Source organism: Mustela lutreola, chromosome 11, assembly GCF_030435805.1.
Source record: "Mustela lutreola isolate mMusLut2 chromosome 11, mMusLut2.pri, whole genome shotgun sequence".
In the NCBI taxonomy this organism is placed as follows: domain Eukaryota; kingdom Metazoa; phylum Chordata; class Mammalia; order Carnivora; family Mustelidae; genus Mustela; species Mustela lutreola.
In genome coordinates this window covers 39,121,508-39,148,150 of record NC_081300.1, presented here as the reverse complement: position 1 = coordinate 39,148,150, position 26,643 = coordinate 39,121,508, and the positions used below count along the sequence as shown (strand labels likewise).

The 26,643-nt window shown below is 38.0% G+C and overlaps 1 pseudogene; it reads right to left on the bottom strand.

The window, feature by feature from the left end:
• Positions 1–3,446: 3,446 nt before the first annotated feature.
• On the bottom strand, positions 3,447–6,702 carry LOC131810949 (ubiquitin-like-conjugating enzyme ATG3; annotated as a pseudogene).
• Positions 6,703–26,643: the final 19,941 nt, after the last annotated feature.

Here is a 26,643-nt window from a genome sequence, read left to right as displayed (position 1 = left end):
AGAGATCTTGGAAGTTCTTGAAATTGCTATAATCTTTGGAAGAAACTGATTCTCTCCTTTTCAAACTAAGTCTTTTGGAAACATTTTTATTTCCAGGGTAATCATGGCAGAATATAAGTAACACTGGGTCCTTAATACTTTTTTTAAAGACTTATTTATTTCAGAGAGAGAGGAAGGGAGAGCATGCAAGCAGGGGGCGGAGGATAGAGGGAGAGAGAGAGAAAACCTCAAGCAGACTCCCTGTTGAGCATGGAGGTTGAAGTGTGGCTCAATTTCAGGACCCTGAGATCCCAACCTGACCTGAAAACAAGTCAGACACTTAACCAACTGAGCCACCCAACTGCCCCCAGAGTCCTTAATGTTAAAAGTCATTTCTACAGTATCATTAGTCAGCTTCCAATGGAGTCCTTTCAGGAAATGTATTCTTGGATGACCCTAAAGATATACCTGGTCTTGCAAACTTGCAGGGAGTCATTCTGAAGTGTTGCCTGTAAGATATCTGGCAATAATGAAGATGGAGCTTTTAATGCTTCGGGGTTTTATGAATGAGTTACAGTACAGTCACTGAAGAATTATTAAGTATATCTCTACAGGAGGAGGCATCTATATTTTTTGACTGCTGGGAAGTTGCATACATTGATAGTTGTCCAGAAAGAAATTGGGACTGCTTGTTCATCAGATCAATTAGTTTGAGAACCAAATGAACTGATGTTATAGTTCAGGAGAGTCCTTGCTCACTATGGATATAGAGGGATATTTCATACAAGAGGCAGGGCTGTTTATTAAGGGGTCTGAATCATGCAAGACAGTAATTAAATGTGTGAACCATCCCCTAGCCTTTATTCCTAGTGGCTTACTTTTTGTTTTGTTTTGTTTCCTCCTGAAGGACTGGAGGAGGTCACTGTCTGTCAGTCATCTTCCATTTATACTCAAGAGCAGCTCCAGTGCTGCCCTTCTTTGTGACTCTCACTAATCTTCAGTTAATTGTCTTTTATGCGACTACAGCACCATAGACACAGTTATCTTAGTATCTCTCATTAGTTATCCTGTAAGCGTGTGTGTATGTCTGTGTGTGTGTAAATGTATGTATTTATTGGTTTATTCTACTAGAGTATAAGCTCCTCAGTAAATGTTCTTTTCCATTCACAGCACATCGTAATAGGTATCTAATAAGTGTTCAGGGATGAATAATTACAAAAAGATTTAAATAGAATCAACTTCCAGAAAAAGTTAGAAAATGATATCAACAATTTAGTAAGTTCGGGCTATTGGTCACTTACACAAATTTAAAGGATTCCTAAGTAATTAGAAGCATTTAAATTTAAAAAACATAGTTAAAAATAAATATCTTTTTTTTTTAATTCAAAAATTGTATAATATCAGATCTGAGGAGCAGGTCCCTTTCTCAATCTAATAGACAATCAACAAATTAGACTTTGGAAAGAAAAGCTTTCATTTACTGTCCTTAAGAGAATATCCACATGCAATTAAAATAATTGGTCGTTTTTGAGCACTGATAGGCAGTTTGAAAAGAGTGATCTAGATAGACTTAGCAATTCCTTTATCCAGCAGATTCGTGTAGAGCTCCTGGTATTTGCCCAGCTCTATGTTAGGTACTGAGGGTTCAGAGATGAACCAAACCAACTTGGTTCCTGCCCTTCTGGGTGTAGAACATGAGCGAGATAGGTGGACTTCAGACAAAAGGCCTCCTAAAGGTCATGTCCCTACAACTGTGATAAGTATAACTGGCAAATTCAGTTACTTAACAGCATTCAAAAGGAGAATCTGACCTAGCGAGAGGACACCTTCACTGGAGAAGTGATAATTAAACAGAAACTAGAAAGATGGTGAGGGTCTGGAGGACAGGGATTTAGGAAAGTGTGGTGAAGAGTGATCTGGCAGAGGGAAAACCAGCAAATGTGCCTCTGAACCTGGTACATTTGGAGAAGGCAAGGTGGGGCTAGGCAAATGAGGCCCTGGTACAGTGAGTGAGGGGAAGCAAAACATAGGTGAGACAGGAAGTTGGGCAGGAATCAGTGCCTTCAAAGGATCAAAGGGGAATTAACAGTGGATGAGTCCAGGGGTAACATGCTTCCTACTGATATGCAGATCCAAGGGAAGGCCCCTCACTTCTTCCTTCCAACTAGATAGCCAGCCCACTCCCTCCAATGTACCCTTGTCTATAAAAAACTCAGAGGTGTTAGGAATATGATGGTTCATCCTAAAAAGAGTAGTATTCATCAGGCTTTTAAAATGAGAAATAACATTCAAAGTTGTGTTTGAACAGGTTGGAAAAGGGCAAAAGTCAGTGTAGAAAGAAAATGAAGAGGCAAGGATGCTTTATTGATAGCGGAAATGAGTAGAGGGAAATTGATAAGTCAGAGATATATTTTAAAAGAATTATCAACAAACATGGGGTGTAAGGGAAAGGGAGTTAATCAAGAATGATTGTACGATTTCTGTTATTTCCCAATGGGAGTGGATAATTGGCCAATTGCTGCAGTAGAAACACTTGAGGAGGAAGGAAAGATAGGAAGAAAAGATGGTAAATTCCTATTTTGGAACTGTGGTGTTCAAGGAAACTGTGAAACATCCAGATAGAGATATCAAGAGGAGAATCAGAAGAGAAATCAACATGGAAACAAAAATTTGGGGATCATGGGCTTATAGAGGAAATATGGAGTATTGATAAAAATTAGAGTAATAAAGAATTTCTTTGGGTCATAATATAGATCATGGTGGAGAAAGAACAATATTAGATATTCTCCAAAAGTGATAAAAGAAGGGCTTTTTTTTTTCTTGTTGTTGTATACATTATCATAAATTTATTGCTGATTTTTTGGTAGTAACATGTTTTGGCTTTTTGCTATCTATTGTTGGCTGAGTTTTAATGATAGTTACTATGTGTTTTGCATTGTACTAGTACTAGCAAGTACTAGTTACTTACTAGTTACTACTCCGTTCCTCTGGAGACCAGCAGTACAGAAATTATTAGAAAGCTATCAGAGATATTCTTGAATTGTTTAACAGAGTGTCAGTGAAATAGCCATTTAATGGAACTTACTTAAAATTTAATGCAAACCATGAAAGTCCCTTTATTAGAGAAATTGTACATACTGGTGAATATCGTCAATGGTCATACCTATGGGTTAATTCTTTAAAAATCAGAACAAGGGGCGCTTGGGTGGCTCAGTTGGTTGTGTGCCCAATTCTTGATTTGGGCTCAGGTCATGGTCTCAGGGTCCTGAGATTAGGTCCCACATGGGTTCCCTGCTCAGTGGGGAGTCTGCTTCTCTGTCTCTCTTTCTCTCTCTCCGTCTGCCTCTTCTTGCTCATGCACACATGCACGTTCTCTCTCTCTCTCTCCAATAAATAAATAAATCTAAAAACAATAAAAAAAATAAAAATAAAAGCCAATAATCAGGATAGATTTTATGCTCTCTTCATTACATTGTGAAGTGTCTGGTGTAATTCCTATTGTATTGTTGGAAGGACAGCTTGTACAAATTTTAAGAAAATTAGAAGATGCATAGGAACACCAAGATCCCCCTCCTTTTGCAATGGTCTCAATTATTTTCTTCATGGGTAAGCTGAACACAGAGGAGGTAGAGGGAGATGGTGATGATTTTCATTGGCCCCTGTTTTCTTCACATGATCTTGACTGATGTTTTCACACATGTGTTCAACTGGTGAAGGGTACCTTTACTCATCATAGCTGAACAGCTGTAGTCCTGGTGTCTGGTAATATTTATCATAAGTGATATAAATGTTGTAAGTTCTAATTTGGGAAATAGCATCCTCACCACCGGCATCAGTCTTAGCTTTACAAGCTTCTACTAGTTCCCTTGTGTCCAGGGTAGCCTCATCTGTTTCCAAAAATCCACTCTCTCCATATACTTTCATATCAGCAGCTTCTCCTTCCTCTTCCTCTTCCTCCTCCTCACATACTGCTGAGCAATCTTGAAGTATTATATTGTCCTTGCTTTCCAATGTAATCTCCTTAACTGCTTCAGTTATTCCTGCAATGCCTGTGTTATGGTAACTCTCTACCCATCCCCCATCACCATCGTCTTCAATGGTAGCTTCCAATTCATCTGAATATTCCATCTGTGTGCACCACTTTTGCATGGCACATTTTTGGTGACCAAAAATTGTTTCCCGTCGGTAGGTATGCCTTCACTTTCATTTCTTACCCTGTAGCCCATTGCCATGTTGGATAGATATAGACTAAGTGATCTGCAGCTGCCACAAACTCTTCTGGGGTGGTAACACCTGTTTCCTTAAACTTTGGTTCCCTGAGGACCTGTGTCGGGTACTTAGCCATTTCCAGTGGCTTTCCAAAATAGCCATTTAGAAAAGTTGAGAAGTGTCAGATCTAGATATACATATATGTGAGATATGTATTTCTATGTGTGTGTGTGTGTGTATATGCATATATATGTGCGTGTGTATATATATGCATACACACACACCACACATTTATTTCACTAAAATAATATATTATCATTTTATAGATACTGATAATGAAGTTCAGAGAGTTTAAGTGATGTCATGTAGTTAACAAATGGCTGAAGGCAGACTTGAAATCTCCACGCTGAGAGTTCTTTCTACTGTACAGCTCTGAGTCATCATAGCTAATATTAACAAGTTCCTGTCCCCTTTACTAAGTACTTTCATCCTTTTATTTTATTTTATTTTTTTTAAATTTTATTTATTTATCAGAGAGAGAGATGGGGAGAGAGAGAGCGAGCACAGGCAGACAGAATGGCAGGCAGAGGCAGAGGGAGAAGCAGGCTCCCTGCTGAGCAAGGAGCCCGAAGTGGGACTCGATCCCAGGACGCTGGGATCATGACCTGAGCCGAAGGTAGCTGCTCAACCAACTGAGCCACCCAGGCGTCCCCATCCTTTTATTTTTTTAAAGATTTTATTTATTTACTTGAGAGAGAGAGAGAGAGCAGAGCAAGAGAGAAGGGCAGAGAAAGCAGCGGACTCCCCACTGAACAGGGAGCTGGACATGACCCGAGCCCAAGGCCGAAGCTCAACTGGTTGAACCCCCCAGGTGCCCCATGTCCATCTTTATTACAACTCTATGAGATTAACAGATCCATTCCACAGTGGCAGCAATACATAAAGTGGAGTCTTCTGACTCCTACTTGTATCCCACTCTATGAGTATCCTGAGTTCATGCGGAGCTAGCCTTGGATTTGCACTGGAACTCTGCAAGATGGGTATGGAACTGATGAGTAAGGGCTGCCATTCGCAAGGTGCATTGAGATGACAGTGGAAATGCAGTCAGCAGGATCTGGGCCAAAATAATTAGTATGGAATACATTAGAACGACAGCCAACTTCTAAGGGCTCAACTTTTTGAGGGTATGTGCCTAAATGAAACTCGTCTCATTTCTTCCCTGGGGTTGAATTTTAAAAGCACAAGGAATGAGTGTTCATGGAGAGTATGATTTAAGGTACTTAACAGGAAAAGAAGGGAGACCAGAGGGGAAGGGAACAAACAATATTCAAGATCCAGGAACTTAGAAATCTAAGAAATGAAAGAACAATAATATACTACTTATGGTGATGATGATAGAGAAAGAGGAGGACCCAGTGCATTCACAGATATGTTTCTGTTTTAAATCGTCTGCTCATTTTTTGACCTAGAATTTTCCTTCTGGTAGTTTAGATGCATTTAAAGTATTAGCCTTTGGTTTCTACAATGTACATGGTTGGCCCCATGTGACTGTGGGTGTCAGACTCACTATGATGAGAACAGGGCCATGGTACCCCTCATACTCCATTCCCCAAAGGAAAGCAGGTCTGGCCGTCTTCCACTGGAAAACATATCCCTCACAGAATGAGTTCATTTTAGCTGTCAGCTATGGAGTATCTAAGAATCTCTGTATGCATGCAACATTGCCAGCAAGATGCCCACCCACCTCCACTGGGGATAAGAATCCCCAGTGGGGGAAAAAGGCTGCTTCCAAGTGAGTGAAGCAGCTGTTGTTTTACACAGAAATGTCAAAAGCACAAGCAAATTTTTCATCACCAATTGGCGGTGTCATGGCCAGTGAAATACTTTGTGGTTTTTATGTGGTTTGGGGAGAAGCAACTGGTTTTGTGAGGTTTAAGTTATAGACATAAATTATATATGTGGAAACTAAACCCTTGGCTTGAATTCATTTCATTGCTAATGATAGGATTTGAATCTGAGATGTGGTTGGTGGGAAATTAGCCACACGACACATCTTTGAGATGTTAAAAATTATTTTGCAATCTTCTTAAAAACTTTACCTTTTAGGTACATTTTTCTTAGTAGTTCAGCGAGTATAAATATGTTTTATTTTATTATGTGTTCCTATTAGCTAAGATTTTGCCATCTCCCAAAAGAAGTCTCTCTATATAAAAACGTTAAGTTTTCCAAATGCAAAGAAATATAAACTATATGCCACTGTGTTTGTATTGACTTTCCACTTACTCATAAATGTATTTCCCCACCCATCTGTAACCTATTCTTTCATCTATGCATCTGTCCATCATCTAACAGGTATTGATTAAGCCTGTCTATAGCTGATACACTGTGTTAGACATGATAGGACACCGAAACCAATATTAACTCCTATCTCCTGTCTTCCAGAAGCTTCAAATCATTTGATAATTCATTTCTGACAAGAAGAGGAGTGAGCCACCCTACCCTTGCAGCCGTCATCTTTAAACAATAAGGAAAATGAAACAAATGCTGTCTCCCATCCAGGTCTCACCAAGACACAGACACCAAGTCTTGCCATAGAGGCAGGGCCAACCTTTAAGTCCCTTTTAAGACAAGCTCTGTTTATGTACCTGATAAATGACGACAAAATGCATATGAGCTTAGAGTATACAAAGACTGTAAATTAACTGTGATGTAGATTATGAGAAAATAGATAAGAGCTCAATATAAAGCAATAAAATCCACCATAACCTATGATGTCTTTATGAACCAAACTGTATACATCTTTGGTGTTTGTCTTGATTGGCCTGATCATGTGACAGAAGTAGCAAAGTAACGCAGCAGTTGTCTTGGTACATTTGGGCGGCTGTCACAGAAATACCACAGGCTGGGGGGCTTAAACAACAAACAGTTATTTCTCACAGTTCTGGAGACTAGGAAGCTCAAGATCCAGGTGCTGACAGATTCGGTATGTGGTAAGAATCCTCTCCCTGGTTTATGAGGGCCTGCCTTTTTGCTGTGCCCTCACATAGTGGAATGGATGAGAGAGCTTGTCAGGGCCTCTTCTATTTGGGCACTAATCTCTTTAATGAGTTCTCTCCCCTCATAACCTAATCATCCCCCCAAAGCTTCATCTCTTAATATCATTACCTTGGGGGTTAATTTTCAACTTTGAAATTTGGGAGATATTCAGTATATAGCAGTTGTTAACATGTGTTGCTATATTAAGTTATTAAAAACTGTTCTTGAAATTGTACCTGGAGTTGGGATATTTTGAGTTGGAAGCTTCCTCAGTGATGATCTACCTTTAGACCCTATTTTGCAGATAAGGAAACGGAGGCCAAAGAGATCATCTAACTGGGAGAGGACCCCACCCCCACCCCCACTCCCATCCAGGTCTCCAAACTCCAAGCCAAAGCTCTTTGCACTCTGTCTCTTAACAAAGTTTTTATGGGAGATGTTTCACTGCCAACAGCTAGTAAGAGGACCAATTTTAGTCTCGACTGAGGGAGAAGAATCTTATTTTAAAAATCATCCTTTAACATTTTTTTCCCCTTTCTCTACCCTCCGCAACCTGCTTTCTGTCTCCTTTTTGCTTCCCGTGTCTTGTTTCCTAATGGGACTTCTAGTACCCTTGTATCAATTTGCATTGCAAATGTTCTCTAACATTTAACTCTTTGTCATCAACATGGTTTTTTAACCCAAGTAAAAGTTCTGTTAGGATTTACAGGCTACCTTGGGATAAAGGAACAGAAAGGTTTGGTGGATGGGAGGTTGAATCTTGGGTTTGTCTTATTTTATCAATTATAGAAGTAAAAGGGCTGTATATTTTATTTATTCTATCACGGGCCTTGAACTCAGTATGCATGTCACAAACACCAATGCTGGCACATCAGATTTACCAGAGTTCTAGGGAAAGGCTTTCATTCAATTTCACACATTACCAGAAGAATTGATGGTGGGTCACATAAACCCACGCTCTTGATGCTGTGTACACATAGACACGGAAGGTCTAGGCCCATCTATCTCTCCCCTTTTGCTCCTTCACTACCCTGCCATGGTTCTGGCACCCCCAAGTATGCATGTCCTGCTTTTCTGCCTAATCCATCCAATGAACAGAAACAACAGGAAGTTATTTTCCCAAATTAATACTCGTAAAGATGTCACAAGATCTTCCCATAATACAACCTCTATTTTTCTTCCTTAAAAAAAAAAAGGTGGGCTTTTAATAGCTCTTTTAGGTTTATTTTCCTTGTATTCTTAATTATATTAAAGACTCATATTCCTTCCCTGAGTATTCATTTAGAAAGAAGGTTTTGTAATAGTCACATTTAATTTATCAGGGTGCAATAATTTGTGTTTCCCAATCATCTTGCCGACTTTGGTTCATTATACTATTGTTTCACATGAGTAAGTTAGCAAAGTTTGGATTGATTGACTCTAATTAACTAAAACTGGTTCCAGGCTGTGCATCTATTGTCATGGTAGCTAGCCGCAAAGCCCTAAACTGTGCAGCAATGGTGATATAAGGTAATATTGATTTGAAAACTGTAGATAATATGTAACCTTGGGCTTATCACTCTTTGGGAGACAAACTAAAAAAAAAAAAAAAAAAGAAGGATGGGGAAGGGAGAGGTATTAGGACAAGTTGTAAGGGCACGTGGGAATATAAATGGGATTTTCAGTGGGTTCACTTCTTTTATTGTTTTTCTTGTCCACAGATAATCACAGATGTGTTGAACAGACAAATTCAAAGTCAGCAGTTGGAAGAGTAAGGATTTCATGGTTTTTTGAAACTGTGAAGAAATGAAATACACTTGCTGACAAACTGTCCAAGATCCACCTGAAATTATGGGGAAACCTCCTTTTTTATAGAGGAAATCTTTCTATATGTGACTCACCTAAAAGTAGGACTGTTTGAAATTTATTCTTTTCTCTGTTGCTGAATTTTTATAGCCAATAATGATCTTTGTCTGAGAAAAAATTGTTATTAGACAGTGGGTAACTAGAAAAATGATTGCGTCTTATAGCCTGTAAACATGAACAAATATCGCACTTGCTTTCTAGTGTTCAACAGGAATCAAGTTAAAGAAACTCGAGCAGATTGCCATAGGTGGGGTTCACCAATTAATTTCCTTCTTGCCTATGCAAAATGCTGCAGCTTCTGTCTTAAAGTACCAGTTAGGATCTTCTTACATTTGATTACTGTTGCTCACTTTTTCCATATTCTTCATTTTAAAAGCTCCAGGGCCCTGGTTTTCCATTACACCCTTATTAACTGAGCAGCTTTCCCCCTTCAATCATGCATTTATCACCAAGTTCAACAGAACAGTCTTTATGTCCCAACAGACAGATGAAGTGAAAGTTTAACTCATGTACTACAGAACCTTGCTTGAGATGTTTTCTGCAGAGTGGAGAAAATACTGGAAGCATTTCCAGTTTATCCAGCTGCTTCCTTCATTTGCACTGTGCTGAAGTCTGTTTGGAAACTGAGGACAGGCTGCTTTTATGTCGGTATCTCCTTCATTTGATTGTTTGAGTTTCTTTTAATGTTTTGTGGCCATTGTGGCTCTGTGAGAAAGGATAAACTTCCAAATGTCACAGAGAAAGGAGCCTGTATTCCTCAGGGTTTCCAGAGAAACAGAACCCAATAGGGTGTGTGTATGTGTGTGTGTGTGTGCACGAGTGTGTGCTTGTGTAGAAAAAGAGAGAGAGATTTTAAGGAATTGGCTCAGGTGATTATGGAGGCTGCAAAGTTTAAAATCAGCAGAATGGCTCATCAGGCTGGAAAACCAGGAAAAGTTGATGTTACAGTTTAAGTTTGAAGACTTCTGCTGTAGAATTCTCTCTTGCTTGGTGAAGGTCAGTCTTTTATTCTAATCAGATCTTCAACTGATTGATTGAGACCCACCCACACTATGGAAGGTAATCTGCTTTACTCAAGGTCCACTAACTTAAATCTCATCCAAAAACATTCCCACAGAAACAACCAAAATAATGTTTGGCCAAATATCTGCATATGGTGGCCCAGCCAAATTAACACAGATACATCACAGAGCCCAAGGCTCACATAAAGGTACAGGATGAAGAACCAGGGAAGAAAAAGATGGGGAAGGAGAATGACACAACATTGTGTTGAAGAGAAAAACAAGAAAGAATATGGCTACTAATTCCTCACAGATTCTGAAGTATTTCAAATGATCATCACGCAAACATGGTACATATAACACATGCCTGTCTTTCTTCTTGAATGGCTTAGTAACAAAATGTCCTCACATCCTTTTGTTCTCAAGGGCAGGTAGGGGTCATAGTAGTTCTAAAGCAGTGGACCCCACTGGCAATATGGTGAAATGACAGTAAAGACCCTGCCCAGTCTCTTTCCTCTAACCCACTCTAATGCGCAAGCAAGAGGCTGCACACATTAATCCCAGAGAACTTCTGCTCTGCCTTCTTTCTAGAATTCAAAACAGTAGTCTAAAAGGTCTCTGCCGTGTTTACAGTTTTCTGCCTCCTGAGCACCAGTTACAAGTGACTCACTTCTTACCAAATAGAAAGCAGGTATAGTATCTCTTGCAGGTAAAATAAAATCTTAGCATCTTCAATAATCAAACAATAAGCATTCTTTTAGTCCTTATTGGGTGCCCAGTGCTGAGGAAGATGCAAAGGAAGAATCAAACGCAGTCTTTACCTATAAGAGTTTATAACTTTTTGTAGGGGAGGGAATCATAGCCAATAAACAGAATACAAGTTATTAGCAGGAAGGGGGTCTTCTGACGAGAAATTCTGTTCACAGAATTCAAGTTCATAGATGGTGACCATAAATATGAAATGGAATGACCATCTCTCTGTGTTGCCATATTTGAAAATATCCTGCAAAAATGGAGGGATATTGTTTAGACTGATTAAGAATTAGTTCATTCTTGGAACACCTGGGTGGCTCTGTTGGTTGAGTGCCCGACTCTTGGTTTTGGCTCAGGTCATGATCTCGGGGTCCTGAAATCAAGCCCTGCATCAGGCTCTGTGCTCAGTGTGGGGCGTTCTTGTTCCTCTCCCTCCCCCTCTGCTCTTCCCACTCGCTCTCTCAAATAAATAAAATAAAATAAAATAAAATAAAAAACAATTAGCTCATTCTCAAATAACTCCAGTTTCTCTCAATGATTATATGTTTTCCTAGTGTCTTTTTTCAACTTATTCAATTTAGTAGTCAAATTTATGAAAAACATATGGAAACATCTAAGGATGGGTTTTTGATAAGAGGAGGTTATTTGGAGATCTTGTCTTAAAATGGAATATATTAATACACTTGTAAACTCTTAGTTTACCTTCTGAGGAATCATTCTACTTTTTCCCCAAAGATTGTGACTATCATTACTTAGCTTATCTCTGCTATCAGTTTTATCAGTATTCTCCTCATGCTTTTACTTAAAGAAAAAAAAAAACACTATGTTTGGAAATTATATTGGATAAACTCTGCCTTTCTAATAATTTCTGGAAATCTAAAATTATTGTAGATGACCTGAGATGGCAAGTTGATCTCTGTAGCCTTGATTTATTCAATTCCCCCTCAGGACAGGAAGAATCCAGTGGCAGAAAGTTTCAGGGAGGCTGATTATGAGCTAAAGGAGCAAGGATGTTTATTAAGGAGCCTGGGTCTTCACAGTGGGTAAAAGTAATAGGGAAGATACCAAGATCATTGTTGGAACTATTTCAAGGTTGAACCTAAAAAAAAGAGCCCTACATGTCAGTTCTGAAGGGCAAAGTATCAGTACTAGGGAATTAGAACATAAAATGGGCTACAACAGGCCAGGATTAAGTGTGAGGAAAGGTCAAGCATAGTAAGTCGGAACTAAGATTTTGAAATGAAGATTATATATTGGTATTTTTTTCACATGGTTTATTTACGATTTATGTTAACAGGATGGACAAACAGCTTAATCAGGTGCAGTGGCAAGGTGGGAGGCAGAGCCAAGCTCCAAGTCAGGGCTCACTCTTCTAGAGATAGATGTCTTCTAATTTTGTTTCTTTATCTGAAAGGTGAGACATCCCATCTGAGATGATACAAAATAGATCTGCTGATTCTTATTAAAATCAGAAAATATCAGAGAGACAGTGACCTTAATGTTGTGCTAAATCAAAGGATGGCCCTCAGACCAGCAGCATCTGAATCACCTGGGAACTTGTTGGACATGTGAAATCTCAGGCTCCAGCCCGGATCTACTGCATTAGAACCTGCAACTTGGTAAGACTCCTAGGTGATTTATGTGCACGTTAAAATAAGGAACGCAAAATTCTTTCTATATTACCACTTACAGATAGTGTTTGATTACAAACCCACAAGTGATAGGGAGTCCACAGTTTTTAAAATCAGTGTTTGCTAATAAATTCTCCTTTTTTAGAACCACAATAACAAAAGATCATATTTGGTCAATAAATATTGAATGAATGAATGAATGAATGAAAGACTGTTTCACTTTGAATTGTGTTTGTCCATAAATTATTTGAACTCACTGGAAAATAAATCAATCTGTTTTCCACAATCAGCTCGAAAATTAAATAAAAAGACTTTTTGTTCTATATAGGCTTCTGTTTGCAGGCTAAGTAAGTCCAGTTCCTTCAACTATTTCTTAGTATCAAGGTGTGTTTAAGTTCCTTGCCATCCTTGGTACCTTTCTCTGGCCTCATGTTGGATTCCACATGTCCCTCCTAGAATATGTCATCGAGGAGTAAACCCGTGCCTAGATGTGCTCTGAGTGGCACACAGTTCGAGGAACACAAGCTGATGACATTCCTCAGCCTCTGCTCTGGGATTTTCTAATTTAGCAAATTGGTTGTCACATCACTAAAAATAGGAAGTTTGAACTTAGGCTCCCTTTTTTTGTCTGAGGTTATTTTGCTTACCATAAACGAAGGCCACAGAAGCTAAATATATGTCTACTTGAATGATGACTTTATAGCAATAAAATGAGCCCACAGGGGCTAATGACTCTGTAATCAGCTTTTTCAACCACTTTTTATATTGGGCATAATTTTCTCTCTCTCTCAGAAATTCTACATCATTTATCACTGGACTAACATGAGTAAAAGGGGAAAGACATGAGCTGAGAGATTAGAGGCCACTGCCTTTCTGATATTAAATCATAATAGTAAATTTGCCTGGAGGAGACTTCGATTTTGTATTCTACTACAGTAGACTCATATTCTTTTTTAGTTCAGAATTCCTACTTTGACATTAGGTTTAAGAAATTAAGTTTTAAAAAGAATTTTTTCTGTTTTTAGTTTAAAAATAGTCAACAGTATATCAACATGATTAACAGTATAACAACTCAGGGTCATTTTTGAAGTTCCTTTCATTGGTCTCTACCACCTCCTGGTTGCTATCAAGGAAAAGGTATCAAATCCCTATTGTTGACCTGCTTGAAAACTGGTAAGTTAAAACACTTTTTTTTTGGAGGTGGGGGGGATTATCATTAACATTTTGGTGTACTTGTGCTACAGACACCATTTGAGTACAATTTCTGCTAAACCTGTTAATGTCAACTTTAATTCAGATACTCCTTCCACAGCTTGCAGTTCAACCTGCTGCATTAGTAGCTATGCCTTTTCCAGAGTTGACTGCTCTTAGGCCTGGTACCCTCTGCTTATTCCTCGAGATCTACTCTTCACCTTGTCCTCCTCACTGCCTGCTTCGGTAGGCTGTGCTGTACAGATTATATCAACGGGCTTCCATGCTCCTCTCCCTTCTTATCCTTTAGGTCTAGAAGTGGTAAGAGTTCCCCTTCTGTTAGTCTAGGATTTCTGCGCCATCATTTATGGATCCTTTAGAGCTTACTCAGGTCTGTGATCAGTACTTTGTATAGAAACCCTCCTTGAATTATCTTAATTTGATGGTATCTGCATCTGTTTCTTTGTTCCTTTATTCTGGATGATTCATTCATTCTGTCATTTTGTTGTTGTTGTTATTTACTTACTCATTTATGTAGCAAACATTTATACATTTTCTATTATTTATCAAATATTCTGCTGAATTTCTTTAGACTCATTCTCTACTAAAAAGTCAGTAAACTTTAGATAAAGTTAACTCAAGAATTTCTTATCTTAGTTGCTCCATGTCCTATTGGCAAAAAGTCTGTAATTAGTAGACAGGTATGACAAGTCATCTCAAGACAATGTTTGCTACTCTTGTGACACTGAATAAGACCCTCTTTTCTTTTCTTTTTTTTTTTTTTAAAGATTTTATTTATTTATTTGACAGACAGAGATCACAAGTAGGAAGAGAGGCAGGCAGAGAGAGAGGAGGAAGCAGGCTCCCTGCAGAGCAGAGAGCCCGATGTGGGTCTCAATCCCAGGACCCTGGGATCATGACCTGAGCTGAAGGCAGAGGCTTTAACCCACTGAGACACCCAGGCACCCCAAGACCCCCAAGTGGGGGTAGAGGGACAGAGAGAAGGGGAAAGAGAGAATCTTAAGCAGGATCCATACTCAACACAGAGCCCCATGTCCCATGTGGAGCTCCATCCTACAACCCCAATATCATGACCTGAAGTCAAGAGTCAGAAGTTTAACCAACCATGAAGGTGCCTCACAAATACTGTTTTAAATAAAAAAACTCATATAAACAAGTGATAAGAGCCATTCTGTTGGTGCCAATAACTAAAGTTGTCCAATCACGCTTAGCTTCCAATTTTTTCATGATGCCTACATCTAGTCTTTGGCCAATAACTTGCCGTCTAAGGCAACGTTGAAGAACTTCTCAACAAAAGGCAATATACATATACTTGGTTGTAGTCTTGTAGTCACCAGCTAAAGGGTAAGAGGTTTGCACTCCTTAGAACTGTCTTGTGTATGTGGTTGAAGAACAATCCTTCTCATTTTGGATAAAGATATACTGAAGTTTATTCTCAAGGATAGAGGAAGAGCACCCTTTCACTGGCTTTCTTTGGCTCCGGTTGTGAAACAATAACATGGTTTCATGGCAGTGATGATGAAAAGAGTTTAGTTTGTAGTAAAACCATCTTTGGCTGTATTAATAAAAGTTAAGACTAAGTGATAAGTGATAAGACTAAAGGATGTGAAAGCCCTAATCTTCAGTAAAGTGATAGGAAAATAAGACTAGGCTGTGTTCTTCTCAGAGTCCTATTTTAAGAAAGAGAGTAGAAATTTGTCACTGTTCAAGATGAGGAGCATAAAGTCCAGGTCTGGACATCATATCATATTGGAGGTATGTAAAAGAAAAGGAGATCACAAAACAACTGTTTTTAAACATGGAGGGCTGGATTTATTTTCTATAGTTCCAAAAATCAGAATACTGTGGGTGTGCATTTTTTCCTCTGAAATGCAGAGATTACTTCCCATCTCATTTTATGAAGATGGAATTAGCCTGATATGGCATCCTGTCAAAGACATTGCAGGAAAAGAAAATCAAAGACCAATATTCTTCATGAGCACAGATGCAAAAATTCTAAATAACACGTTAACAAATTAAATCCAACTATATACATAAAGGATAATGGTAATACATCCTGACCACATAGGGCAAGTCGAAAAATGAAAATCCTTACGGGGCACCTGGGTGGCTCAGTGGGTTAAAGCCTCTGCCTTTGGCTCAGGTCATGATCTCGGAGTTCTGGGATCGAGCCCCGCATCGGGCTCTCTGCTTGGCGGGGAGCCTGCTTCCCCCCCTCTCTCTCTCTGCCTGTGTCTCTGCCTACTTGTGAACTCTCTCTCTGTCAAATAAGTAAATAGAATCTTAAAAAAAAAAAAAAAGAAAAGAAAATCCTTACAATCATCCCACTAGAAAAAGTGTTTGACAAAATCCAATAATCATTTCCCATTAAGGAAAAGAGAAAACCTCTCAGGAAATCAGGATTAGAAAAGAATTTACTCAATCCACTGAAAGTAGCTAACATATTTAATGATGAAAGACTGAATGCTTTCCTCCTAGAACTAGGAACAAGACAAGGATGCTCAGTCTCACCACTACTATTCAATAGGGCATTTGGAGATTCAAGCCAGCATAGTCAATCAAGAAAAAGAAAGAAAAGTTACCCAGCTAAGGAAGAAATAAAACTTTTATTTGCATCTTTACATGATTATTTGTGTAAAAAAATCACATGAATCTACAAGAAATCTAAATAATAAGTGTTTTACAAGATTTTTGGATATTATATCTATAAGCAAATGTATTTGAATATACCAACAGTAGACTCTTACAACTTAAAATTTAAATATCTCATATATTATAGTACAGTGTGAAAAAATGTAAAATACTTAGGGATAAATCTGACAAAATACATGAAAGACGTGTGCACTAAAAATTATAAAATACTGTTGGGAGAAATTAAGGGAGATCTAAGTAATTGAAAAGATGTACTTTGCATGGGTTGAAAGAGTTAAAATTGTTTAGAGCTTAGTCCTCCCAAAATTGATCTATAAATCTGATGCAATTCCAATCAAAATCTTAGCAGGCTTTTTTTTTTTGGGGGGGGGGTAGATATTGACAAGCTGATTTTAATACTTATGGGAAAAAGAAGAACGCCATTGGTGGGCTAACACTTTCAAAATGAAGACTTATAAAGGTACAGAAATGAAGAGAATTAGCATCAAGATACACAACAGAACAATGAAACAGATTAGAGAGTCTACGGACAATTCATTTTTGATAAAGGTATAAGGTTAATTCAATGAAAAAAAAATACTCTTGTCAACAAATGGACTGGATATCCATAAACAATAAGACGAACTTTGACCCATACACAAAAAGATGAATTTTGACTTATCCTTCTCACATTTTACAAAAAAGGAAGTCAAATGGATGATAAAACAAACCATAAAATCTAAAATAATACAACTTCTAGAAAAAAACAAAGGTGAAAATTTTGTGATCTTGGTGTAGGTAAAGAGGAGGATTCATAAAAGAATAAACTGATAATTTACAGTTTTTTGTGATCTTGGTGTAGGTAAAAAGGAGGATTCATAAAAGAATAAACCGATAATTTACAGTTTTTTAAAATTAAAAACATCCGCCCTTTAAAAGACATTGTTAAGTAAATGAAAAAACTAGCCATAGACTGGGGGAAAATATTTGCAAAGCTTTTATCTGTTAAAGAATTTTGTGTAGGATAAAGAACTTTAAAATCCAATAATAAGAAAACAACACACCAATTAAAAATGGGCAAAGATCTGAAGAGACAGTTCACCAAAGAAGATATGTGGATGGTGTATAAATGTGTGAAAAGATGCTGAACAACATTAGGCATTAAGGGACTACAAGACAAAAGCACCACAAGATGCCATCACACAACTGTTAGAATGGCTAAAATGTCAAAGTCTGATGATACTTAATGTAGAGAAGGATGCAGAGAAACTAGAACTCTCGTACAGTGCTGGTGGGTACCTCAAATGGTACAATCATTTTTGAAAACAAGTTGGTGGTTTCTTAAAATGTAAATGCATACCTCTCATACTATCTAGCCATTCATTCTACTTTTAGATATTTACCCAGGAGAAATGAAAATGTATCAGACTTGTATATGAATATTCTTATGGGTCTTATTTGTTTTCTTTTGGGAGAGAGGGGCAGAGGGAGAGAAAATCTGAAGCAGGCTTCATTTCACACAACCCTGAGATCATGACCTGAGCTGAAATCAACCATCTGACACTTAACCGAGGCACCTGGGCGCCCCTAGTCTTATTTGTAATAGCCAAACTGGAAATAACCTCAGTATTTATGAAAAGAAGAAGAGATAAGCAATTTTTGATATATGCAATACAAGGAAATTCTGCAACAAAGAAAAATAATGAACTACTAATATATAGAAAGCAGGATGGATCTCAAAATAATTACGTTGACTGAAAAAAGAGTGAATGCTCTATGATCTCACTGATATAAAATTCTAGAGAATGCGAAGAAATTTAAAGTGATAGAAAGCAGATGAGTGAGTTCTTGAGAACAGGATTGCTGGTAGGAGATGAGGAAGGTCTAATGGGTTTACACTGGGGCTGAGGAAGGGTTGGGATGTAGATATGTTCATTCTGTTGATGGTGATGACAGTTTCACGGATGTCTGAGTATGTCCAAACATCCAATTGTATACTTTAAACATGTGCTATTTATGTTCATTACATGCCACTAAAGAGACAGGAGCAGGAGGCTGGTAGAGAAGGAAAGAAAGACTGTGCTAAGTAAGTTATGTGATTTAGTAAGAGGCTGATCATATTTTGAGACTGAAACACAATTTCCCTTCATAATTAACACAACAGACATGGGCTGGGAGGGCTTCTAGACTCCTCTCCCTCTCTGCTCTCCTCAGTTTTTCCCTTTTCTCCTCCCGCTCCCTTCTTTCCTTCCCTGCATTATGAGTTTAAAAATTATATTTTATCTTGGGATGCCTGGATGGCTCAGTCTGTTAAGCAGCTAACTCTTGATTTTGGCTCAGGTCATGATCTCAGGGAGAAGGGGAGCAGGTGTCAGGCTGTGAGCTCAGCAGAGAGTCTGCTTGGGATTCTGTCTCCCTCTGCCCCTCCCCCTGCTCATACACACACGCTCTCTCAAAAATCAATTAATAAATATTTAAAAATCTATATTTTATCTTAAGAGTCAGCAAAGACTCTAATTTCTGAAAATACTTCTATACCTCCCTTGGGACCGCAGGTGATATGTTAGCACCTGGAATAACTAGAGAGAAGGAAATAAAAGAAATAAGTCAAATGCTTTCTGCTAGAAATGGACAGAAACTTAGGAGGGAGAGAACCGAGTAGCCAAGACAGAACAGATGACAGAGAGACATGGCGCCATCACTGAAGTGTTGTTCCGGCCGGGGATGTCTAATACTCTGTTTTAATTGTTTATGTTGGTGTTGCTAGGATAGAAAATCTTCCTGGGGAAAGGCTACTGAGCCAATCTCAGGGCAGAGGTATACGAGCAGCTGCCCCATGCAGGCACATAAGTTGTTGTAGGCAAGTATTTTCAAGAACTTGTAGCTAGAGGCCTTGCCGGCAAGTTCAGGGAAGGCACTGGATTTTCCACTGGAAATGAAACTAGCATTTGGGAGATAGATGAATGGCACTTTTTTGTCTCTTTTTTAATCAGTGTGTCAGGAAGTATGTAGCAAGAAGCACGCTGAGGACTGGGAATTCCAAGATGAGTAAGATATGACCTTGTCCTTCACAGCTTTATGTCAGAATTTTAAGTCACAATGTGTCTGCGATCATAGTGTAATATTTGAGGTTGGTTGGTGTGCTTGCTTCAGAGTTTTCACGTCAAGTGACCTAGTGGTAGTCATGAGGCACAATCTATCTGTCTGTCTATTTATCATCTATTCATCCATCCATAGCACTTTAGATAAAAGCATATAAAATCATAATAAAATCAATAAAATTAAAAATAATAAAATAAAATGTCTATTCTCCACATCAAATAATGTCAGGCAGTGAGATTTTTGAGGGTGCTGATGCCTTAGCATCCCACACATGCCTTGGTACCTTTGTGCCTAAGGCAGCACAGAGCTACTCTCCAGGATGACTCCCCCATTCCCCATTCAGAATTCCCATCACCATTAGGTGACAATGGAGGACATATGTGAGCTCATGAGGCAGACATCACAGGGTTGGGTTTTTTTGTACAAAGTCCATAGCAGATTCTCAGTGAGAGGATTCTGTGTGTTTCTATTGGAAACTAGGGTTCATGGACATCATGACAAGAGACAGGTGATTAGTTGCCTTTGTTCCTTACCTGTTGTGGGACAGGGGAAATCATACGAACTTTGGACAGCGATTGAAATTTCACCTTTGCCCTATCTATATAATCTTGGACCTTGGTTGAGAAATTCAACCAAAGTCTTGGTTTTTTTCATCTCTAATATGAGAAAAAAATAAAACTTGCTTGAAAGACAATGTAGCTACAGAAAAAAAAAGGTTTATATATAAATAAGTAGCACTTGGCACCTACTAGGTATGTAATAATTTTAATAATATTAATTATTATTATTTTTGTTATTTCCGGGGCTCAAACTATTATTAGAGATTAGAGTCCAACACTTAGGGAAGGACAAGGGGACCTTCTAGATAGGGCTGTTATTCAAATCCAGAAAAAAAAGGAAAGAAAAAGATGTAGACCTAATTCTGAGAGTGCAGCTCTGCCCAGGCATTTGGCTGTGTGAGCCAAAGATTTCAGACACCTCTGAGAAGTCCATGAGTTGGAAAAAAACAAACTAAGACACTTGAAGCAACTAGACAACAGTATCATATAATCAATTACTAGCATGTGCTGTATAGGCAAGAGATGTTACCGGACCCTGATGTAATTAGCATCTTGTTTTTCTTTAGTCTATGTGCAGAACAGTATTTAGAGGTTCAAGGCAATGTGCAAAGTACTAAGTGGTCCCCTAGTGGCCAGAAGAAGTTAATACCACATATACCCCAAAAGGAGTAAGTAAGAACATTATTTACTTTCACTTTGTTTACCTCTCAGGCTACCTTCATTTGAGCTGATAAGAGTTTCTGATTCTAAATTAATTCACTCTTCAATTATAGGCATCTAAAACTATTTTGCCAAATAATACTAATCATACTGACTTTCATGGTCCCTAGTGCCGTCCTAAACATATATTTCTCATGGTTTACAGATTTATAGGGACTGTATATTTATTTGTCAGGGCTTCTTACATTAAGATTTGAACTTTTTGAAGGGATTAATTGGGTTAGTGTTATCTAGAGGCATCATACATTCTAGTTTTCCCAGGACAGTCGTGTAGTTGTTTCCCCAGTGTAGTTGTTAGTATAGACCTCTTTTATGATCATAATCATCCCAGTTCTAGTAATAAATTATTCTTGTTGCCCTAGTGTTATCACTTGCTCCTTTCTGCTCTTTTTTCTCCATCGAACATTCCAGAAATATTGATATAACTCATGACCAGACATGAGGTCAGTCTGGATGTGATCTCTCATTCTAGTAATCACCAGAGTTTATTTGGCTGATCTGGCTAGTTAGGAAGTTTTTCTCTTTTCTCTTAAAATACTCAGCATGTGCTCTTTCTTAAGCTGCATTCTTTATCGGAGAGGAGGACCACGGCTGATCAGTGATGTGTGTGCTATTGAGCTCCTGTGTTTGACTTTCCTCACAGGTTCTAAAGGTGACCTCTAAGCCAGGTCTAATGTTGGTTGGGCATGATATGCAGAGCCTGAGTGAAATATGTCCAGGAAATACTGTCTATAAAATATACCACTGTGCCAGCATGATGGTAAAACGAATGTGTTAATAGATGAAAGATGATCTAGACACCAAAACTGAGCCAGAACAAAAGGAAATTGTGAACATTTTTAAGATACAGAACAAGCTTATCCACAATGGCCCAAATGTCACCTTTTATCCTAGAACAATATGGACACCTGTAAAGTTCAGTCAGGGGAGACTTTTAAACACAAATTTATGCTTGATGTGTCAGAAATAAGTTGGTACAATTTATAGACTATTTGTGTGAATGCATCACAGTAGAAATGTTTTGGAATCCAGCAGTGGACTTGTGAATGCCTTGTTAAAATGAAGTATACTTGTTTTACTCAGATTTCTTAGGAAGCATGCCTATCCCCTGACATAATTTGATTCAAATGATTTAATACATTCAGCAACTAAAATAAAATTTTAATGGGTGATTCAATTTGAAATGCCAAAATAAAATTATTACAAATAAAGAGGCACATACAATTTGCTCATCTTCATAAACTACTTTGTGCTTTTGATAATCAGAAACAAAATATTACTCTAAATGGCTTAACCAATACATTTCTTTTTAAATTTTTCTTCCCCTTCTCATTATTTCTGACCTATTTCCCCCTCTTCCATGCTGTAATTTTTATCTTAACCATATGCATTTTACATGTGAATGAGACTTTGAATTTATGACTCCAAGAGATAAATGCACACACACACATGCTATAAATGGTGTTGTACTGTTGTTGTTGTTTTTTTTTTACACCTGTAATCTTCTGCTTATGAGGACTAAACCTTAAAAATAAACATCTGCCAAATAGGTACTGTAACATATAATAATATAATAAAATGCAATAAAATTTATAATTGAACAGTAAGATTTGGGGAATTTCAGCCTCATGTAGTTACTTATAAAATACCAATGAAATCATTCTGAATCCTTCACATTAAACTGAGTACAAACAATCACATTTAGCAAACCAATAAAGAAGGTCTGCAAAGGCCTAGATGGGAACCATTCTGAGCTGGTTATGACCACACATAGCTGAAAGTCAAAGATCTTCAGTGTGACTGTAAGTTAACACTACTAAAGAGTCTCAAGGAGAAATAAGGAGGTTACTTCTTCCATTACTGCTAAATTTTGACCTAAGATATGTATTCCTCCTTTCATGCAATGAATGTTTAAGCTCCTCTTCATCTGTCAGGGATAGAGTGTAAGTCTAACACTGGGTATACAGAGTTGAACTGGAAGCAATTATAATTGAATGTTCACCGAAATAAAATTCTGTATATTCCCCTAAATAGTCATGTTCAGGGTTATGAACTTGAAATGACCAAACTATTATAACGGTTGCCTCTTCATCTGGGCTACTAGAAAGCTCAGAGCCTAATCCGTAGTCATTACTTGCAAATATTTAAGACTCCATGGATGTCTTTTGTACTGACTTCACTCCTTGATCCATTTGATTAAATAATCAAAATTTAAAAAACAGAAAAATCTGTTTTCCTTCTGTCTAGTGTTTAAACAATTTTAACTTATCTTTTCTTACATTTTTTAATTGTATGTATTAATCTTGGTAAGTCATGGGTACAGACAAAAATCATATCTAAGGATTCCCCTGGAAGTATGTATGTTCTACAAATAACTGCCTCATAGCACTTCTAGTTATCTCAAGTTTAATTCCCTTAAAGCGGACATGAAACTCTAAGGATTATCTAATAGTATAACACAGAATCAGTGATTTATACAGAGTGATTCATCCTGCCCCCCCCCACATTGAACAAGTTGTTGTCTTTCTGCCAAAATGTCAGAATGTTTTACATAATCCACACCACGAATGTAGTATAATGTGGAACAAGAAGACAGACCTTCTCTAAGGTTTTGTCTGACAGAGATTCGTGCAGAAGCAAATGAGTGACAGGTGTCATTTCAGCTGGGGACGTACAGTTGAAGGTGAGTCTGTCTACGGTAGGCGGTTACAGAGGGACAGAGCTCTCAGCAACAGCTTAAAACAACACGTTGAAGAAAGAATCCATTCCGGCTCAGTCATGGGTCAGTACAGGAGAGCAATGAGATGCAGAGAATGGTAAGTGAAAGGGTAAGAAGATGACAGCTCAAGAAGAGGAGGCCCCAGGCACCCCGGGGCAGAGAGAGTGTCGAACCTCTCCCTGGCGTGGGAGAGTTAGGGCTCAAAATCCACCCTCATCTTTCATTTACTTCATGATGTCAGTCAGTCATTCTTAACTAACCCTTTCCATTGTAATTATCAAACCATGATCCTCCGCAAGCATTTGCTGTCAGGACTCTCCAGTCCAGAGCAGGGAGGCAACTTCTGTTTAAAACTATGTGTTTCTACCAGTTACGTGTGATGTTCGCTTTTCAGTGTCTTCCACAGTTGTATCTGCATGGCTCTGAGAACAAAAAAGAATCCTGCTCCGATGCATCCTGCGCCAGCTTTTTTCCTCTTTTCTTTCTCCTTCCCTTTTTCTCGTCTTCGACTCTTCTATTGGGGTGATCCTCGTTCACATCTCACTGTTTTCCTTCTTATAATCAGAAATCTGTGATGTTACTGACCCCTTAGGTCAGGTCTTGGCACTGTCAGAAAGCTGGCGCCTGGGGTTGAGGTCTTTGTTTTGGGGTGTATCATGAGTTGCACAGAACATACATTACATAAGTAACCCCACAGATAACATGTAGAATCTTCCCACGTGCTTTCCACCAGAAAGACTATGTCCAAGCTCAAATTCTTACAGGGAGCAAGAGGCTGGGTACAGGACAAAATTGCTTTAAGTTTTAGTATCTTTTGCATATCGAAGAATAATTTTGTTAAATATTATAGGGGGGAAAAAGCCCCATTTAAATTTAATCCTGATCTCTATGAAAAACTCCCCATGTGATATGTTCCAAGACCCACATGATTTCAACCGAGGAAGCGCTGGGTCAGAAAGTCAGCCAAGACATGGGCTACCACGTCACTGTTATACCTGCAAACTCTTGCCCAGATCTTCCCTGCTCGCCTTTGTTTCTCCAGGAGTGAGAGATGTTACTGAAGTGATTTCAGTGATTTGAAAGATAAATGCAAATGAAAGATAAAAGATCAGACTACTGATCTCCTAGTATCTAATTTTTTAGCACCTGACTAGAAATCCTAAAATAACCAGTAGATTGACATCACCAAGTTTTTCATGGTAAAAAACATGGAAATGTCGCTATATGATAATTCTGGGTTTTATGTCTTTTTAATGACAAAGTCATCTAGTATGTATTTTCCCTTGGAACTACTCTAGACATACAGATTTTCATCTTAGCATGCAGAATTGCAAAAATTTTAAATGTTTATAAAGAGATATCATTCAAGAACAGAAAGAGAATTTGACAAAATGCATTTTCTATTGAGAGCTATCTTGTGAGAGATCCAACACTGTAATGATAGAGTTTTGAAAATCATTAAGGGAAGAGAGTTTTGTTTAGATGATTTTCAGAAGGCAACAGGGTTTTAGATTATTTGTCTTTGAATGCAATTTTAAAATGAAACATAGGCAACCAAGGAGACAGCTTTTGGGGAGAACATAAAGCATCCCCTTCATTGTCCTGAGAGCTAGGAGATCGCTGTTCCTTAATAAGAATGTTTGTACTAGAACAAAAAGCTTTCTGCACAGCAAAAGGAAGCATCAACACAACACAAAGACAACCTACTGAATGGAAGATCTTGCAAATGCTATATCCGATTAGGAGCTGATATCCAAAATATAAAAAGAACTTATAACAAAGAACAACCCAACACCAAAAAATTATTGATTTAATAATCCAATTAAAAAATGGAGAGAGGACTTGAACAGACATTTTGCCAAAGAAGACGTAGAGATGGCCAACAGACACTTGAAAAGATACTCAACACCACTCACCATTCAGAGAAATGCAATCAAAACTACAAAGAGATATGACTTTTCACCTCTCAGAATGGCTAAAATCAAAAAGACAATAAATACCAAGTGTTGGCGAGGGTGTGGAGAAAAAGGGAACCCTCTTGCACTGTTGGGAATGCAAATTGCTGCAACCACTGTGAATAAGAATCGCCATGTGATTTAGTAATTCCACTATCAAGGATTTACCCAAAGAAAATGAAAACAATAATCTGAAAAGATACATGCATTCCTATGTTTCTGCAGCATTATTTATAACAGCCAAGATATGGAAGCAAACTAATTTTTCATGATAGATGATGAATGGATAAAGAAGATGTGATATATAATGGAATATTACTCAGCCACAAAAAAGAATGAGGTCTTGTTATTTATAATGGACCTAGAGAGTATAATACTAAGTGAAATAAGTCAGGGAAAGACAAATACCATATAATTTCACTCATATGTGGAATTCAAGAAACAAAACAAATGAACAAAGAAAAAAGACAAACAAAAAACCAGACTCTTAAATACAGAGAACAAACCAGTAGTTTGTTGATGAGATAGACACATAGAATAAGAGTACACCTATTGTGATAAGCATTGAGAAATGTATAGAAGTGTTGAATCATTATATTGTACACTAGAAACTAATATGATACTGTGTATTGATTATATTTGAATAAAAAATAAGTAAAAATAAAGGCAGGGAAAATGTAAAAATGTCTTTGTAGGCGAAAGTATCATTTACTCTAGAGATAAACTTATAAAAACAAAGACTAAAACTTACTAGAGATCTTTAAGTTCTATATTTTGGTTAGGACCAGTGGTTATTCTTTCTATAAGATATGCAGTGTCTAAGTTTGTGGCAGATTCTGAAAACCAAAGCTGCTATGTTAATGAGTAGAAGAAAGATTTGGATCTCTATTTAAGCAACGTACTGTAAACAATTAGTTTAACTGAAACACGTTTTCCTTTTTGTAGACATTGGGGAACAAATGGCCAGATGGGCCCATTAAACTAAACTGGGAGAGACCAAGGATTAGAAATTTCTGGAGGTCTTTCACCAGGGCCATCAAAGTTGTTCATTTGCAGTTCTCCATTTTCTTCTGTTTCTCTCTTTCTCTGTGTGTGTGCGCGTGTGTGCGTGCGTGTGTGTGTCTCCATCTTTCTGTCTCTCTCTCTCTCTTTTGCATAATATTTACCTCAAGCTCGCTTCAGGCTAATGTCTCAATAATTTCCCCTCCTTTCTCAGGTCCTTACCACAAAGGACTTGACTAATGATCCATAGACAAAATGAAGCATTTAAATTTATTCATTAATCATTCA